At 40.6% G+C, this 20,279-nt stretch overlaps 1 protein-coding gene across 2 annotated transcripts in view; it reads right to left on the bottom strand.

The window, feature by feature from the left end:
- DIAPH3 (diaphanous related formin 3) overlaps positions 1-20,279 on the bottom strand; it is a 1,016,686-nt gene that overhangs the window by 782,651 nt on the left and 213,756 nt on the right. The gene's annotated exons all lie outside the window — the stretch shown is intronic.

Raw genomic sequence — 20,279 nt, 5'->3', positions numbered from 1 at the left:
ATAATTACAGCTTCACTGCCCGGTTCCCTACTGCGCATGCGCGAGTCGCGCTGCGCATCTCTTATGGTCCCCCGCTGTGTCTCTGGGAACTGTGTGTTTCCCAGAACACAACGGGGGGGGGCGTCTGCGGGGGTCTGCGGCGGTCTGGTCGGAAGTGATGTGCAGTTACCTGGATTATCCAGGTAACTGCACCCCCCTCCCCCCTGAAAGGTGCCGATTGTGGCACCGGAGGGGGGGAGGGATCAGATTAGCAGGAACTTCCCCTTTAGGGTGAAGAACCGCTTTAATACAAGTTGTTTCTCAGATCACGCCCCCCTGGCAGCACCCTCTGCTTCCTTAGCACCTCAACTTGGCCCTCTCTGCAGAAATCAGTTTGAACCCATCATGGATACTCTCTTAGATAACCTCTCCCGCGGGGTGAATTTTCTAATCCCCATCACACCTGTCAGATATGTCTCAGCCTGGGTTCACACTAGTGTGTGCGGAACACCGCACTTTATTCGCACAGGAATCGCACTGCATTCCTGTGCACATCACACGCAATGATGTTGCGGTGAGATTTGGGCAATACATTTTTTGTATGGCTCAAAACACATCACATCCACACCAAAATGTTGGAGCCCCCCCCCCCCGCATCTGAATTGCACTGTGTTTTGCCATTTGTTTTGTGGTATCGTTAATCTAACATTGACACCTGCAGCAGATGGCAGGCATGGACGATGTGCAATTGCTATGCAGTGTGATGCAGAGAAACGCAGTGATTCTTGTGCACTTCCCGCATCACGTCAGTGTGAACTGGGGCTCACCTGTGTGGTCACTCCTCATCCTTCATAATGACAAGGTACTTCTATATCCACGGTAAATACCCATTCCCAAGATGGTATGAGGATATAGTTCTTCCACCTTTGAGCCATGCTTCAAAGCACCCCAAAGAAACTGCTCATTGCCAGGACATAGTTAGAGCCATACAGTACGCCAGAGTAATGGCTTTAGGAAGACACACTCCCTATTTGTCCGTCCCATAATGGAAGCCCTGGTTCTTAAACAACCACTGCTTGCTGGATCAAGCAGCAGATCACTAGAGCTTAAACTCTAAAAGGATAAAATTTCTCTCCTGCTTTTACAAGCCCACTGCACCAGGATGGTAGCCATTTCTTGGGCATTTTGACACAAGGCCACAGTAGCCAGCTCTGTAGGGCCTCAACCTAGTCTTCTATTCATACCATTTCAACTTAACCAGGTGGACATTCAATTATCTACAGTTGCAACCTTTGGCTTCAGGGCCCTTGCCCTAGGGTATTTGTTGGTGTTGGGCCTGTAGATACAATTATGTTAGCCTACATGTTTCCCACCGTTCTCATTCATTGCTTGGGGACACCCAAGGCTCTATGAATACTCAGCCTGTGTCCTGTAATGAATGCTTAAGATAAGAGGAATTTTGACTTCCCCATGGTTTAGAGAACAGAACTGGACACAGGTCACCCTCACTTCTTCTCTTTGGGGACTTTGCATTGCTTGCTATAAAACTGGGGACTCACAGAGTATAGGTCAGGTACAATTTGAAGGAAGGTGTTCAGGGAGTGTGTCTTCAAAAGCTTTGCCATTGTCCTTTCATCTGAAGGTTGAAAATGTATGTCCCAAGACCTATGAATACTCTCCCTGTGTCCTGTACTGTAATCCACAATATGGAAACAACAGGCAAGTCTATTTTTTTTTGTTTTTGGTTAAGACATACTAGCTTTTTCAACAGAAGACAATACACTAGGAAGGTACTTCAATATAACATGAGACTCTGCAATAAACTCACACAATGGGATATCCTCTTTGTCTTACAAAGCTTTGAAATGCAAACTAGGCTTTTGTCACTTAGGCTACTTTCACACTGGGGTACGTGGGTGGCGGCGGTAAAGCGCCGCTAGTTTTAGTGGTACTCTACCGCTGCTTTCGGCCAATAGCAGCACCCGGATAAAGGATTAAAGGTGCCGCTGCTTTAGCGCTTTGATGGTGCTTCGGCAGAGCTGGCCATTGATTTCCATGGCAGAGGCGGTTTGCCCTAGGGTATTTGTAGGTATAGGTATACACCGCTCCCACACCGCCCCAAAGATGCTGCTTGCAGGACTTTTTTTTCCTGTCCTGCAAGCGCATCTCTCCAGTGTGAAAGGCTTTCACATTGGGGCTGCAGGGGAGCCGTTTTTCAGGTGCTATTTTTATCCTTACACCCGATTGACACCTGGTGATCCTTTCAGCCCGAAGACAAAAACTACACATTCCTATCTCACACTTTCTTACCAGCCAAGGTGAAGACAGGTGAAAGTCCCAGCCCCAGCAGTTTTGTCTCCAAATATCACAATGCCTTTACCTCCCTGTCTCCCCATTTCCCGAAAGCCTTATATATAAATAAAATATAAGGAACCAGGAGTTCCTACATTTTTATAAATAAGGCAATCCCATTCTCAGTAATTATGGCATTATCCTGCATCCAATAATCATGTATAACTTACCCAAAGAAATAGGTGATAACCAGGGACCACTACAAGATATTTCCTTTTTTTAAATGTATCAAAATGTAATCACCATTACTATATGCACATTAATCCTACCCATTAGTGATGCTAAACCCAGATCCTGCATTCACTATATCTGGTCTCCACAGTACACAGGACATGGAAATACAATAGTTTTAGTAAATATAAACTGCTAAATACCCATTTTCCTCATCAGTTAAAAAGGTCCTGTGTCTATCAGTGTCCTGTTAAAGCTTTAAGGGGGAGTTTTCATTCAACTCTGACTGTCCAACGAGGCTGCAGGACCCCTGACCCTCTCTGTCTGGACAGTGCTGATTTTCCCTGTGCCAATCACATGCACTCTCCCAAGAAAAAAAAAAACTCTCTAGCAATACACACCAAACTGAGCATGTGCAGCTTGACCTCTAGCCTCTTCCATCAGGAGATGGTTTGGGGACTGTGGAAGAATGGGGCAGATGAGAGAGGAAAGAATCAAACAGCCTTTTTACACAATGGTGAGGCAGAGAAGCGAGAGAGAGAGAGAGAGAGAGAGAGAGAGAGAGAGAGAGAGAGGTGAGGGTGCTCTGGTGAGGCTGGGTATCTGATCCTTTGTAGCAGTGGAGAGATGGCACTGAAAGCAGCACTTGGTAGAGAAGCACCAACTCTGGAGGGTCATAAAGGAAAGAGAAAAATGCCTCTAAGTGCAGTGGTTAAAAGATTTATTATAGGCACAATGGGGATTAAAAACACTTACAAGATAGTAAGAGGTCATAGGCATATAATGATTTGTCCTGCATGCTCCGAAACACGTTACAGCCCACTACCTTCACCTGATGTTACAACGGCCGCGTGTATTCCAGGATCCGGGCCGCCTCCTCACATCTTCAGCTCCTCGCCAATCCACGTCACCAGAGTCTCTGACAGCTGCAGGACAGGTCTCCCTCTCCCCCCGACAGGCGATGATTACAGCAATCACATGAAGACAAATCATTATATGTGTATAACCTCTAACTATCTTGTGTTTTTAATCCCATTGTGTCTGTAATAAATCTTTTAACCACGGCACTTAGATGCACCTCTCTTTTTTTGTTTTTTTTTACACAATGCAGAGGATCAATCCCTTATGTTCCACAATGAGCATAACAAGCATGCTTTACTGCATATACAGACTGATTTTTACTGTTGTGGGCTTAGTAACACTTTAAAAAATAGACAAGGATGTAAACAAAATTATTCTAGGCTGACCTTTCCCGCTTATAGCTACACTAAAGATCTCACTATACTCTAATAGCATAATAAGTCAAGACATCCAAAAGTATATTTCCTCCATTGAGTATTAGAATAGAATTGTATTCAATATTATTAGCACCAGGTTTGTAGTTACTTGTTAGTATCCAAATTATTCATAGAAAAAAAAAAAAAGTTATTTCGTATCCAGTAGAAGTTGTTTATCCTTCATTAAATGGTAAATAACCAGCTTTGCAATCCTCTTTAGCATACATGCAATGAATGAGCTTAGGCAATGATTGTAGCTTAACCACTTGCCGACCGCCGCACGACGATATACGTCGACAGAATGGCACGGGCAGGCATATGGGCGTATATATACGTCCCTGCCTTCCCGCGGGTGGGGGGCCCGATCGGGCCCCCCCCCCCGGTGCCTGCGGCGGTCGGTATTCGTTCTGGAGCGATCCGGGATGAGGGGGCGGCCATTCATTCATGGACACCCCCTCGCGATCACTCCCGACGAATAGAAATGCTCCGTGACATCACTTCCTCTCCTGTAATGTAAACACAGGAGAGGAAGTGATGTAATCTCTCCTCCGTGTCGGTATTTTTCGTTCCGGCACCGAGGAGAGAGGATCGGTGAGTTGCACCAACACGACACTACACAGTAGAACATGCCAGGCACACTCACACCCCCCCTTCACCCCCCGATCACCCCCCAATTACCCCTGCCCCCCCAGTCACAGTGACACCAATTGCATTTTTTTTTTTTTGCATTGGTGTCATTTGTGACTGTAATAATTGTTAGGGCAGTTAGGGTTAGCCCCCTTTAGTTCTAATGTACCCCCCTAACCCCCCCAATAAAGGTTTAACCCCGTGATCACCCCCCGTCGCCAGTGTCACTAAGGCTGGGTTCACATTGCAGCGGTTTATGAGAACGAATGTGATTCGCACCGCACTGCAGTGCAAATCACATCCGATCTCTGTGCGATTCGAGTTCAGCCATACAGATAGTATGGCTGAATTCGCGCCGCACCCGCCGCAAATTCGCACGGGACCCTTTTTTTGGTCCGCAGCAGAATTGGATCGCATGGGTGTTCACACCATGCGATCCGAGTTTGCAGATCGCACTGCGATATGCGAACTGATATGGGGGTGTCATTAACATTTCACTGACACTCCCAGCAGTTCGCATAGGGCAGTGTGATCTGCCGCCGGGAGGCATGCGATGCGGGAACCCGCCGCGGATTCGTGGCGTTCCTGCATCGCTCCAGTGTGAACCCAGCCTAATAAGCGATCATTTTTTTCTGATCGCTGTATTAGTGTCACAGGTGACGCTAGTTAGGCAGGTAGGTATTTAGGTTCGCCGCAACTTTTTATAGCGCCAGGGACCCCCATATACTACCGCATAAAGCCCCCTGATTGCCCCCTAGTTAACCCTTTCACCAGTGATCACCATATAACTGTTACAGGTGACGCTGGTTGGTTAGTTATTTTTTTATAGTTTCAGGGCTTTTTTACCTAGTCTCACTAGTGTACCCCTAAATTTAGGGGTGTCTACACGCCATTTATTACCTAGTCTCACTAGTGTACCCCTAAATTTAGGGGTGTCTACTTTCCAAAATGGGGTCATTTGGGGGGGTTTGTGCCATCTTGGCATTTTATGGCCTTCAAAACTGTAACGTCCTTAGAAAGCCTGAAGGCGGTGCTTGGTTTTCGGGGCCCCGTACACGGCTAGGCTCCCAAAAAGTCCCACATATGTGGTATCCCCATACTCAGGAGAAGCAGCAGAATTTATTTTGGGGTGTCATTTCACATATGCCCATGGCATGCGTGAGCAATATATCATTTAGTGACAACTTTGTGAAAAAAATAAATAAAATAAAAAAATTTGTAATTTTCCCGCAACTTGTGGCAAAATATAAAATATTCCATGGACTCAACATGCCTCTCAGTAAATAGCTTGGGGTGTCTACTTTCTAAAATGGGGTCATTTGTGGGGGTTTTGTGCCATCTTGGCATTTTATGGCCTTCAAAACTGTAATAGGTAGTGAGGAGTGAAGTCAAATATTTACGCTCTTAGAAAACCTGAAGGCGGTTCTTGGTTTTCGGAGCCCCGTACGCGGCTAGGCTCTCAAAAAATCCCACACATGTGGTATCCCCGTACTCAGGAGAAGCAACAGAATTTATTTTGGGGTATCATTTCACATATGCCCATAGCATGTGTGAGCAATATATCATTTAGTGACGACTGTGTAAAAAAAAAAAAAAATTTTTTTTTTTTGTCATTATTCAATCGCTTGAGGCAAAACAATAAAATATTCAATGGGCTCAACATGCCACTTATCAATTTCCTTAGGGGGTCTACTTTCCAAAATGGGGTCATTTGGGGGGGTTTTGTACTGCCCTGCCATTTTAGCACCTCAAGAAATGAGATAGGCAGTCGTAAACTAAAAGCTGCGTAAATTCCAGAAAACGTACCTTAGTTTGTAGATGTGACAACTTTTGCGCAAACCAATAAATATACAGTTATTGACTTTTTTTTTACCAAAGACATGTGGCTGAATACATTTTGGCCTAAATGTATGACTAAAATTGAGTTTATTGGATTTTTCTAATAACAAAAAGTAGAAAATATCTTATTTTTTTTCAAAATTTGCGGTCTTTTTGCGTTTATATCGCAAAAAATAAAAATCGTATTTTGTATAATTGTAGTGGCTGACTTGATTTTTTTTTCTCTTTTTTTTACAGGCTGGAACTCCACTTTAAGAAACAGTTCCCAATTCAACTTTTACACCTACAACTAATGTCTTGAATTGTGTCATCATTTTAAGGTATATACCTGGTCTGTTTTTATCTGCTGCAATTTACTACTTTGTTTGGAACTGCTTACCAATGTACTACTATGTTTGATCAGAAACACTGAATATTTTTATCTTCTCCTTTTACTGTATTCCTGCCCTTCAGTAACTCACTTCTCAAATAAAATCCCTCTTAAAAAAAAAAGTGCAGCAATATGAAATAGATCAGAGCAGTGATGTGTCTATGACCGAAGAAGCTTAGTGTACTGAAAGTCTGGCTCAGATGACCTAGCACTTAAGTCGTTTCTTACGTCCAACATCATATTTCTGATATGTGCCTGCTGTACCATGTACTTGTATGAGAAATTGCCCTGTTCTCTTTGTATTGCTTCCTTAGTTGTGAAATCCCTGGTGTTCCTGCCAGTCTCTCTGCTTTCCTATCAAAAACTGACCACACTAAACAGGGGAACATACTGTAGTCAGTTCTCTAGCTGCTATGCTGGGAATTTATCCAGCCAGCACTTATATCTTTACATAAATGGTTTGCCTTTAATTTCTATTTTAAACTAAAAAGGGTTGTTTTACAAGGTGATCGTTTGCAATCATTTTAAACAAAAAAGTAATGTACTATTATCATTATAAGGGATTCATATAGTGCCAACAGTTTGACCAGCACTTCACAAAAAAAGGGAATAGTACAGCTACAATACAATTCAGAACAAAAAAGGACAGACGGTCCTGCTTGTGAGGACTTAAGATCATCTTTTAACATAACTACAAAGATTTCTGTTGAATAATGTGGTCTGTGAACTAGACTGCAACAAAATCCCAGAATCAAGTTTGTCTTTCTAAAACATAACCGCAGAAAAATGTATAAATGTGGAGAAAACAGCATGGGATAGATGAGACTTTAAAAGACAACCCATTGACTTATTGCAACCCATTTACTGATGTGATACTGAATAAATGACATATCTGGTTACATGTTTTGTTTTCCTGCCCACTGAATTGCCAAGATTGCCTCTAAATACAGGTGCATCTCATAAAATGAAAATATCATCAAAAAAAAGTTAATTTCATTAACTCCATTCAAAAACTCAAACTCATATTTTATATTGATATGTTACACACAGAGTGATATATTTCAAGCATTTCTTTCTTTTGATTTTGATGATTATGGCTTACAGTTAGTGAAAACCAAAATTCAGTATCTCAGAAAATTCGATTATTACATAAGACCAATAAAAAAAAAAGGATTTTTAATACAAAAATGTTGGCTAACTGAAAAGTATGTCCATGTACAGTATAGTATGCACTAAATACGTGGTTGGGGCTCCTTTTAGATGGATTACTGTATCAATGTTAGCGTGGCATGGAGGCGATCAGCCTATGGCACTGCTGAGGTGTTATGGTAGCCCAGGTTACTTCAATAGCCGGCTTCAGCTCATTTGCATTGTTGGGTCTGTTGTCTCATTTTCCCCTTGACAACTCCCCGTCTCCATGCCACGCCGCATTGATGCAGTAATTCATGTAAAAGGAGCACTGACCAATTATTGCGTGCATACTATACTGTACATGAACATACTTTTCAGCAAACCAACATTTCTGTATTAAAAATCCTTTTTTTTATTGCTCTTATGTAATAATCTAATCTTCTGAGATACCGAATTTGGGTTTTTCACTAACTGTAAGCCATAATCGTCAAAATAAAAGAAAAAAATGCCTGAAATATGTCCCTCTGTGTGTAACACATCTATATAAAATATACGAGTTTCACTTTTTGAATTGAATTACTGAAATAAATTAACTTTTTGATGATATTTACATTTTATGAGACGCATCTGTATGTCACTGGCCAGCTAAAACTTTATATCTGGACTATTTGCCATAGCTTTTCAGTGAAACAGTAAATCCAGTCTAACACGCCCTCCACTTTTCTTGGAAAGGTCTCAAACACAGTTATTTTAAGATCACTATTGATATAATCACTTCCTGAAAACCTTCAGCTATTCTCTGCCTAGTCTCCGACTATCACTGCTTTTCAGAATATTTCTGAGACATGGCCATACCTACACTGCACAGCCTTCATAAATATTCTTCTCTTCCAGAAGAAGGCTCAACAGCTCTCTAAGCACTGGCAATGTCAGAACTGCTGGCAGTTCTGTCTCTGTCTGAAAAGTAAACCTTTTTTATTTTTTCTTCCATTGACATTCACATTTATTCTAATAAGATAGCAAATAGGCTTATTCACCATGACCAAATAAGATTTACCTGGGGTGTGATGCCTGAGACAATACCCAAAAACGTTATGATGGGATAAAAAATGTGGTTATTATAAGTTGATACCAAGAAGGATTTTGACCATGTACACTGGGGATTTATGAGAGACAATATAACAAGTTTGGGCCTTAATATGCCTCAAAAGATAGCATCCCTTTATCATAATCCCTCGACTCGTGTTCGGTCAAATGGGCATTTATTGGAATCCGTACAGGTCCGCAATGGCACTCGCCAGGGGTGTTTCCTGTCCCTCTTGTTTTACATCTTAGTAATGGAACACCTAGCCACTGCACTATGTGATAAGCCCAATGTTAAAGGAATTAATATAGGATATAAACAATAGTCCTATGCCGATGATATTTTAATACATTAATCTCCCACACACTTCTATTATATGACATTTCAAAGAATTCAGCCTGGTGAGCAATTTCAAAGTTAAAGCAGAGTTCTGCCTCCCCCTCAAAAAATTTAAAGTCAGCAGCTACACATACTGTAGCTGCTGACTTTTAATATTAGAACACGTACCAGTCCTGGAGTTGAGCTATGTCAACAACGCAGCCAATGTTTGCATCGGTTGTCAGGTACTGTCACTGACATTGCCTGTAAGGGCAATCATACTAAAGTACTTTTTTGTAGTCCAGGGCTCACTGGGATGGAACATCTGATGCAAGTAGAAGTGACCTGGTGGCTTTACAGAAAAAATTTAGAGCATGCTTTTTGCTGTGCGAGATTGATTTAACCATTGGGCAGCACAGTGGGCGGCACAGTGGTGTAGTGGTTAGCACTCTCACCTAGCAGTAAGAAGGGTCGCTGGTTCATATCCCAACCATGACACTACCTGCCTGGAGTTTGCATGTTCTCCCTGTGCCTGCGTGGGTTTCCTCCCACAATCCAAAGACATGTAGGTAGGTTAAATTGGCTTCTGTCCAAAATTGGCCCACTCTATGAATGGGGACCCTGGATTGTGGGCTCATTAAGGGTAGGGACCAATGTGAGTGTGCAATGTACAGGGATAGGGGCAATTGTAGACACTCGCTCAGGTTGAACTGGATGGACTGGTGTCTTTATTCAACCTTACTAACTATGAAACTATTTCAATGCCATTATATTTGGAATGTCTTGCAATTAATGGCAAAACAGTTAAAGCACACCCATGAGTACACTAAGAGGACTTCTAGGGCCTTCAGCCATGCAAGCGCCAAGTGGTACCTGCATACACATTTAGTTGCTCCATTCTGTAGTTTGAGAACTGAAAAAAAAAAATGTACTTATCAGTTTTAAATGAACACATAACGTTAAATTCTATTGGTGATACAACAAACAGAAAAAGGAAGTTGCACAATACAGATTTAGGAAGCATGGACACTCATTCTGCATTTTCGGAGCTCTCTGGAATCTGGTTGCAGAGGATTATATATCACTTTAATTAAGGTTGTTTCGTTGCCATCACAGCAGCTCATGAATATCATATGTTGGACCATTTTATGTACTGTATGTATATGTATTTAAAGATAGAACTGTTTATTTAAAAAAAAAAGAAAGTGGGCAAAAAAAAAAGGCGTAAACACATTAATGTCATCTACAGCCCTATGACCTGGTATATAAGATTGCAGATATGCCCAAGATATTTCCAAGATGCCAAATAACACACTATTGTGTCAAACCTATTTGTAAAAAATAAAAAAAAGAGAGGGGGAGAGAGAGAGAGAGAGAAAAGAAAACACATTACCTGAACACAAATAAATAAAAATGCGGTGCCATTGTGGTTTTTATGTGGTTCAACAATAAAGGCTGAACATCAAATAAACATAAATAACAAGAGATCAAGGCAAAACAGCAGCTTAATTATGCTAATCAGTTTCAGATATTAGTGTCATTTTCATGTTATCCCCACATCCATCCACGTAAGGTTATGTAAATGTTGCTACGACAGTTTTGCCTTTCCATCTGAATTAAAATCTTTAGTCACAATACAAGGAACCGGGAACCTATAAACAATCATTGGCAGCAATTTCCTACTGAACAGTACATTAAAGTAAATAAGACAATAATTTCCAAGTCATGTTGTTAACAACAATGCTTTCAACAAATTATGTCTTTTATGTGTTGGAGTCTAAATGAAGTCTTGTTCCCTTTTATAATCTTATGTTTTTTTGTTATCAATAAATAACAATTATGTGTTCCCATTATTCCATACAACTAGTATTCAAAGACTACTGGGAAAACAAATTCAAGGCCACATAAGCATAAAATCACCAACTTGTAAAAGTGGCGCCCCCAACGATTTCAGCTCTAACTCTAACTATTTTCCTCCCAAGACATTAAGCAATCTTATAACTACTTGAAGATATTCTTTCTGCAATACAGCTTTTCTAAACGATACAGTTTGCACCCATCAGGCTTGTGCTTAAAAACAATACTATACTAAATACTACCATATTGTTGTCGTCTTCTAAATAGTTTTTTAACCATTTCAGCTCTCATACCTGTATACCCAATGGGCCAATTTGGCAATAACATTGACATTACATAACATGGTTATCAAACAAACATTTTTTTTTACCTAATACATTCCTTGCAATAAGGTAAGAAATGTTTAGTCATCAGTACCCCCCCCCCCCCCCCCCGCCATCAGTATAGCAGTCATCATACATTTTGGCGGTATAATTAGACAAGAATCAGCACCGCAATACAATAAGGTACAGACCCCTATAGCACTACACTGTATGTGGATGGCCATTAAATATTTTTCTTCCATCCGACTGATCCCTGCACTGTTTACAGGGATCATTGATGTCCAACTATGATTCTAATACCAACGGTATTACACTGTGGGAATCAAATGTCATTTTCTAGCTGTCACTTTAGTCCTACCCCTCTACTGGACCACCTGCACAGTGGGTTGGGCTCTTGGGCCTTTTTGGGATGTGTCTTATGAATGCACACGGGTATTTAAGAAGCTGAAGGAGTTAGCACTGTTAGGCTCTGAGGAAGAAGGTATCCCTTTGAAACGTGTCAGCCAGCAGTGGTCCTCATGTCCTCTCCTTCACCACCTGGAGACTGTTGTATCTAGACTGATTGCAATCACTTGAAGGCTTTCACATTGGGGTTTTTCTTTCACATGCTTGTGAGTAGTTTTTAATCTGTTATTTTAATAAATGTATCAAAGGATAATATACAAGCCTGGTGCAACATCTTTTCTTTATTCCTTTTCTTGAATTTCTTTAGGTGTTATGGCCATTTTAAGACTTTTATGAAAGACCTCTCAATAGCCAACCGAATGGTTTTGGGATTAGGCCAACTATCTGAGGGTACTGTGATGTATACCTTCGAAAACACAGCACTGTGGCCATCCCAATAGAGACTTTTACACACATCTGTGCCTCATATCATGGCTTACCTACTGCAAGGTGGATTATTACTTCACACGGAAATCCTCTCATACAATAAGAGACTATTTAAAAACTGAAAGGGCATCGCTTACTTGAATCCTATATTTACCCATACGTCCCTATTGGACAAGAAGCACACTATGCAATTTTTTGAGAAAGAATTCTCCCAAACATTCCAGACCTCTTAACTGACCAATGATTTACAACTACTTCTTAAACCTACAAACTATGTTACTCTCTGGGAGACTTCTCTCAAATGATTACACCGTTAGTACAATACATCTGAATGGTTATCAAAAATATTTCCATATACCTCTGCTACAAGCTGGAGAGACTGCCAAGTACAGACACCTCTCTCCATATCTGGTGGAACTGCCGTGGAATTTCAAAATTCTGGGACACAGCTATGGCTCAACGCCTACTAAATAATGAAAACAAGCCTCCTAATCATTGATCCCTCATCATTATCACTACCAGAAAAACTAAGCTGTAGTCTAGAAAAATAAGGATCCTCTGGACTTTCCTGAATAGTCTAAACACACAGCCACAGTTAAAATTACCGTCTGCCATTAAAACCTGCAAATGAGAATCCTTCACAATGCCACAATGTAGTGTATAGATGCAACATAATGCTAATACAGCTGTCTTAAATGATTCAAGTATAATGCCCTTTCTTCGTATTATGTTAACACAGCTGTCATAGGTTTCTAACAGGTATAAAAAAGGTAATACGACTTTTGAAATTTCAGAGTTGTTCTTCAATATTGCGTTACTATTTTTGTATTCAGAACTTGATCTGTTCTAACATTTCTGTTTGACTTCTCTGTCCTTTCCCTTTTCCTGTTTTTGTATCTTTAATCGCTGTTCTGAAATTGATGACTAATGTATCTTATCCATAATACACCACTATTATGTAAAGTTATACTATATCTCCACTTTTTGCTAATTTTTGTATTCTATCTGGAAAAATTTAATAAAATATTTTCATAGAAAAACATTTAGGGTCCATTCACATCATTAGGCATGCATTATGCTCTGAATAATTCAGTCCACTGCCATGCGTTGTCTTGCGACAGTATTATGGGATATTGCAGCACATTGCATTGTTTACTTGGAGTGCATGAAAAAGCATTCTGTCCTTTTTTTTTTTTTCAATGCACTCCAATGCAACATTGCTCAACACAGATACACATGCATATAGTGTGGGTGGACCCTTAACCTTCTTGGCAGTAGAGATAATCTGTGATCAATAATTAAATTCAGAACATAATACAGATTACCTTAGCTACAATATTGTTTTTACAATACAAGTAGTGTTTGGTGGTTATTACATAAAGCATGGGTGCTCAACCTGTGGCCCTCCAGCTGTTGTGGGACTACAAGTCCCAAGAGGAATTGCAAGGCTGTCAGTTAAACAAGCAGAACTCCCAACGGCAGTGGCATGATGGGACTTGTAGTTCTGCAACAGCTGGAGGGCCACAGGTTGAGCACTCATGACAAAGTATTAGGGAATTCTCTCCAGCGGTTTTTGGTTAAATATTTATCTTTTGAAGTCCTGAAAACAAGAGGGTCCTTTTGCATTTTGGTGGCATCAAGTGACTCAGTTACATAAAGAACAGTCTATATTATACTAACTGTCTAGGGCTCATAACTATGTTAAAAAACAAATGCAACTTTTTACCAGTAAACTTTTTTCCCCATGCATCTGAATGCAAATGTATAATTTTCTACACTGCAAAAAAAAAAAGCAGTATAAACACTGACCAGCACACGCCACATTCTTACCCACTGTAGCAGTTCAGTCTGTTAGGGTTTAGAAAAAAAACAAGTAATCTAGTCAGGTTTCATTTGTTTTTGTTTTTTCATTGTTCAGTTAAAGAGGAACGTCATCCTAAAGGGAACGGTTTACTTTAAGTCCCCCCAGGAAACTGTGGGATCATTCACACAGAACAGCTTGTGCATGTGCAGTGGGAAGCTAGCTGTGAAGCTGCAAAGAGTCCCAGCCGCATTCCAACAGTAAATATGTTCTGGGTATGTGCTGGGGGCCTGAAGACCTGTGAAAAACAGGCCCAGATGAGGACAGCTCTAAATCCCTCTGGACTAAGTTTCCTTTTAGTAAAAGTCAGCAGCTACAGTATTTGCTGTAACAGAGCTGATACTCTGAACCGTTATCAGTTAGCACTGTTCCCTACTCCCTGCTATCTCCATGGGCTACCAAACACCTTCTCTGGTTATGGAAAAGAGAGGGGAGGGGTTGTGTTGTCCTAACAGTGTTTAGTAGCCCTACCTGTCCTAGGATGACAGCAGTTTAAATTTGTTGTTACCCTGCAATCGGGCATTAATAGCATCATTACAAGTTTTTTAAAAAAAAGGGAAACCTTGCGAAAATAAATGCATCCACCACATCTAAGGACATGTGAGCTGCAACACTATCCATTTTTATTCTTCGGTTTAGATACGCTTTAAGAGTAAAGTCAACAGTATGAAACTATTACACAGCTGCAAATACACTTGAAGAGCAGTGAGCAAACCTGCACAACCATCCCCAGTCAAATATTAAGTGTACAGCTGTAGGCACAATGTTAATCAGAACGCTTGATAATTTGACTTGTTTCCACAAGGAATTTCAAAGGATTCATTCAGTTCAAAATGACACGTATTAATGTCAAGCAGCATGATCTGAAATGAGCAATTAGGATAACAAGCTCTGACATATCAGCAGTGGAAGACAATACCACAACAAGAAACAGGAGGGATCTTCTGGAATCACACATAGCTCACATTAGAAAATAAATCAAATAAAATCATTAAAAAATACAAATACAGAGCATCTAAGTGTATTCACACTTTACTAAGCAGCGGTTTGGGTATATTATTTAGGAGCCAAACGATTAATACACTGCTCAAAAGTATTAAAGGAACACTTTGAAAACAGATCATATCTCAATGGGGAAAAATATCATGCTGGATATCTATACTGATCTGGACTGGGTAATGTGTTGGGAACGAAAGAATACCACCTCACTTGATGAAAAGGATAACTATCAACCTACAGAGGGCTATAATCAGACACCCTGGAAAGCCAAGGGAAAAAATGATGGAGCAGGCTAATCCATTTTGCTGAAATGTCATTGCAGCCACTTAAAAGGGCACTCAGTAGTTTGTATGGCACCCATGTACTTGTATGCATGTCTGACAACACCGGGGCATGCTCGTAATGAGACGGATGGTGTCCTGGGGTATTTCACCCCAGATCTGGACCAGGGCATCACTGAGCTCCTGAACAGACTGAGGTGCAACTTGGTGGTGTTGGATGGACCAACACATCATTTTCCAGAGGTAATCTATTGGATTTAGGTCAGGCAAGCGTGGGGGCCATTCAATGGTATAATTTCCTTCATGCTCCAGGAACTGGCTGCATACTCTCGTCACACGAGGCCAGGTGTTGTCATGCACCAAAACCCAACGCATCAATGTAGGGTCTGACAATGGGTCCAATAATTTCATCCCAATACCTAATTGCAGTCAGGATGCCATTATCTAGCCTTTAGAAGTCTGTGCTTCCATCCATGGATATGCCTCCCCAGACCATCACTGACCCACCACCAAACCGCTCATGCTGAACGATGTTAAAGGCAGCCTAACATTCTCCATGGCTTCTCTAGACCGTTTCAGGTCTGTCATATGTGCTCAGGTCAGGGTGAACCTGTTCTCATCTATGAAAAACACAGGGTGGCAGTGGCGGACGTGCCAGATCTGGTGTTCAATGGCAAATGCCAATTGAGCTCCACCATGTCGGGACAGTGAGCACAGGGCCCGCTAGAGGACATTGAGCTCTCAGGCCACCCTCATGGAGTCTGTTCCTGAGTGTTTAGTCAGAGACATTCACACCAGTGGTCTGCTGGAGGTAATTTTTTAGGGCTCTGGCAGTGCTCATCCTGTTCCTTCTTGCACAAAAGAAGCAGATGCCGGTCCTGCTGATGGGTTAAGGACCTTCTTTGCCCCAGTCCTGCTCTCCTAGAGTAACTACCTGTCTCCTGGAATCTCCTGCATGCCCTTGAGCCTGTGCTGGGAGTCACGTATTGACGTATACGTTTTACTATCTTGTGCTTACCCAAGAAGTGGTGAAGATTAAATGAATATGAAAAATTAGGAAACAATTTAAAAATGGTACTAAAACGTGTAGATGTTGCAATTCTAGAATTGAAATACTCTAAATTCAACAAACATATACATTATATATATATATATATATATATATATATATATATATATATATATATATATACACACACACACACACACACACACACACACACACACACAAAAACAGAAGTGCGCAATCCTAGAAAATTAGAAGAAAAAAAATAGCAAAGTGATAAAGTCTATATCAAATGAACAAATTAATGAAATATATATATATAGTGCAGTGTGTTCTCTTCTCTTGTGTCAAAAGAGAAAAGTTACGGCCTTTTATCAGACAGGGTGGATCCCAAGTCATAGGGATCAAACACGCTTGTTATCAGGGTAACCACCTGCAATTTTCCACTCTGTCGGTTCCAATGTGCAAACCTCCTCTCGCTGTAATGATCACTCCACAGATTTAGGAATAATATTTAAAAGATTCCAACTCCAATAGATCAGCTTAATGCTCTCCCGCATATATGAAATTTAAAGGATTTGGACTGCCTGTGCAACCTCTATAGGGTCCAGGTACCGCCTCATGCTACCAGTAGTGACACTGACTCATATCAAATACAAAACTAATGAAAAACAGTCCGAAAAGATGAGTAGGGAAAAAAACGTCAGTGGTCGCCACCTGTAAAAATGTTTTCCCCTTGCACCTGTTAATTTCATTAACACCAAAGCAGCTGAAACTGATTAACTACTTAAAGACCACCCACCGCAGATATACTGTGGCATGGTGGCTCTAGTGCGTGAAACTACACACCTGTACGTCATTTCATACGATAGCAGGGGGGGTGCGCACCGATTGGCAATAGGGGGAACCTGCCGAACGTTCCCCAGAGAGGTAGAACGGCGTTCTGCCTATGTAAACAAGGCAGATCGCCGCTCTGACAGGGAAGAACACAGTGATCTTGTGTTCCTGCTAAGCAAGAACATGGATCTCTATGTTCTCCTAGTCAGTCCATCCCCCAAACAGTTAGAAAGCATCCCCAGGGACACACTTAACTCACCTGTTATTAACCCCTTCCCTGCCAGTGTTATTAGTACAGTAACAGTGAAAATTTTTAGCACCGATTTTTTTACCCTCATTATAGGCTTACCTGTAGGTAAAAACCACAAAGCGGGGTTTACAACCTCTTTAACACCTCCTATCAGAAGGTTTTGAGAAGTGGGGGCATCCCAATCCCCATCACCTTGGCTAGTTTGGTAGGCCATGTCTCCTTTTGCATGTATGTTCTTGTCTTAGCAGTGGAAAATTGAGAGGAAGAAAGGAATCTTTCCTAATCTCAGGGAGTAGAAAATCTACTGGTAGAGGCACAAGGTGGGAAAACAAGGCTGCCCTATACGGAAACGATAAAAATCTTGTTGAGATAAGATACGACACCGCAATTGTCCAATTACAAAGGAAAGTTTCCGCAATATAATACTGCTGGGTAAAATGTTTTAGAAGAGAAAAAAATCTTCTCCAGTTGAGTCCAATCTCAATACAGAACTGGTTCAACCAGCACATGAACAGTTCTTCCCTAGTATAACGATTTTTGGATGAGCAGAATCTTGCTGCTCAAAAACTAATCAAAAATGCAGTTTCATTAGGCGTAAAAAAAGTGTTATTAAAAAAAAACAGTAATATTAGCTGTAGAAAGCCGTAGAGTGAGTTTTTCTGCATTTTTGTAGTAGCATTTTTCAGTGTTTTTTTTTTTTTTTTGCGCTGTAGCTTTTTCTTAGCAAATCTATACTCCCATTAGAAAGCTTATGGCTCAAAAACATTGTTAAACGTGTTTTTCAGCATTTTTTGTCACTTTGTAAGCATGTTAGCTTTGTAAGTGTGCATTTGTTTTCAGCATTAGAGTGTTTTTACAGTTAAAAAAGGAAAAACCTCTCAAAACCCACTAGTTCTGTAACAAGCTTATCCTCCTGATCTGCCACAAAGCAAGGAATATTCCTCAGCTGACACCATCACCACTTGCACTGTGACTGGCTCTAGGGCAACTAAGTCAAAGTCACCCACTGGCTAATATTGGAACAATTATTGACAGAATTTCACTGGTTTGTCCTCAAAGGTTTGCACAAACACTCACTTAACTTTCCCACCTCGACCTCACCCTATACTCCGACCCTCTTCCTTCTCTCCCTCTCCTGTTTTCTGGTTCTCCCCTTCCAAATAGGATTGTTTTGACCTCAAGATCCAACGCACACTACCAAGAATTGTAGATTTTTGTTCCTCAATTATGAGTATTTTTTTTGCTACCTCATTTACGTTCCAATTTTTTTTGGCACACTGACTGTACTAATTATTGTGCTGAATATGTGGTTCTTCTGTTTTGTTTCCTTATTCTGATATACAATAAAAAACATATTTGACTCTAAGGCTTTGTACACTATAGGATTTTCTGACAACAAAACCATAGATTTTTTTCCGAAGGATGTTGGCTCAAACTTGTCTTGCATACACACGGTCACACAAATGTCGGAAATTCCGAACGTCAAGAATGCGGTGACGTACAACACATAAGACAAGCCGAGAAAAATGAAGTTCTTCTGCTCGATTCCAAGCACGCGTGGACGTTTGTGGGTCGGAATTGTGTACATGCGCTCGGAATTTCTGACAAGTCTTGTTGTCGAAAAATTTGAGAACCTGCTCCTAAACATTTGTTGGTGGAAATTCCGACAACAAATGTTCTATGGAGCGTACACGCGGTCGGACTGTCAGATGACAAGCTCACATACAACATTTGTTGTCGGAAAATCCTATCGTGTGTACGGCCCATAGTACACTGACCCAGATGTTCAACACAAAGAGTAAGCAGTGGAACATACTACTTTTCTAAAACCATGCAACAATGTTCCCACTTTAAGACCTCCCTAAAAAAAGGGGGGAGGGTGTCACCCTCTGAATTTTTCTCCTTATAGTCTATATGGCCTTTCCAACAAGAACTGCAGCCCTGGTTAAATATGATCAGTGTAGCAGAGCTGCCCGATTCTGGCTAAAATGAGAATCACGATTTTTGTGCTTAGAAGCGAGATCTTGACTCTCTCACGATTCTAGCGGCATAACATCATCTTTCACATTAAAACAAAAAAAAATTGGGCTAACTTTACTGTTCATTTTTATTTTTTATTCATTGAAGTGTATTTTTTTCCCAAAAAATTGCATTTGAAAGATCGCTGGGCAAATACAGTATTATAATTATAACATTGCAGCAATTGACATTTTATTCCCTAGGGTCTCTGCTAAAATATATATAATGTTTGGGGGTTCCAAGTAATTTTTTAGAAAAAAATATTGATTTTACCTTAAGAAACAGGTGTCAGAAAAAGATTTAGACTTTAAGTGGTTAAACTTCCTGCATTTGTTTAAAAACTTGGCAGGCTGCCTTTCTTCTTTACACACAGAAGTTTCCCTTTGATCCAAGAAGGAAGTTAGTTACAATGTTTCATTTTAAAAACTTGGCAGACTGTTTTCTTTTTACGGCTGAGTGAGCAGATACGTCTCTCCACTTGTTATATGAAAGAATTGGCAAACTCTGCAGTAGAGTTCGGCAGAGGGGTTGAATCAAGATCACAATTTTTTAACGATTAATTGTGCAGCTCTACAGTATGAGCTTCAATGGTGCATTTGGCTAAAGTAATCATATGATTTTACTATTGGGCTTAATGTGAAAATATATAAAGAGGAATAATAAAAGAAAAAAACTCTCTCTCTCATGTTAACATCTACAGATATAATTGATATGAACCATTGCAGATAGGAAAACCTTAATTTTTTGTAACCTACAGAAATAAAAACTTCCTTAAAAAAATAAAAAATATTTCAGACATAATTTCTGCATACACCAAGGCAATGTCACAGAAAGACACCTGCAAGAAGCGTACAGGTTTGAACATGA

The sequence above is a fragment of the Lithobates pipiens genome, unplaced genomic scaffold (assembly GCF_037356315.1).
Source record: "Lithobates pipiens isolate NorthernLeopardFrog02 unplaced genomic scaffold, aLitPip1_a1.2 Scaffold_16, whole genome shotgun sequence".
NCBI classification, from domain to species: Eukaryota; Metazoa; Chordata; class Amphibia; order Anura; family Ranidae; genus Lithobates; species Lithobates pipiens.
The sequence above is the reverse complement of the archived record's forward strand: the minus strand, read 5'-3'. Positions and strand labels throughout refer to the sequence as shown.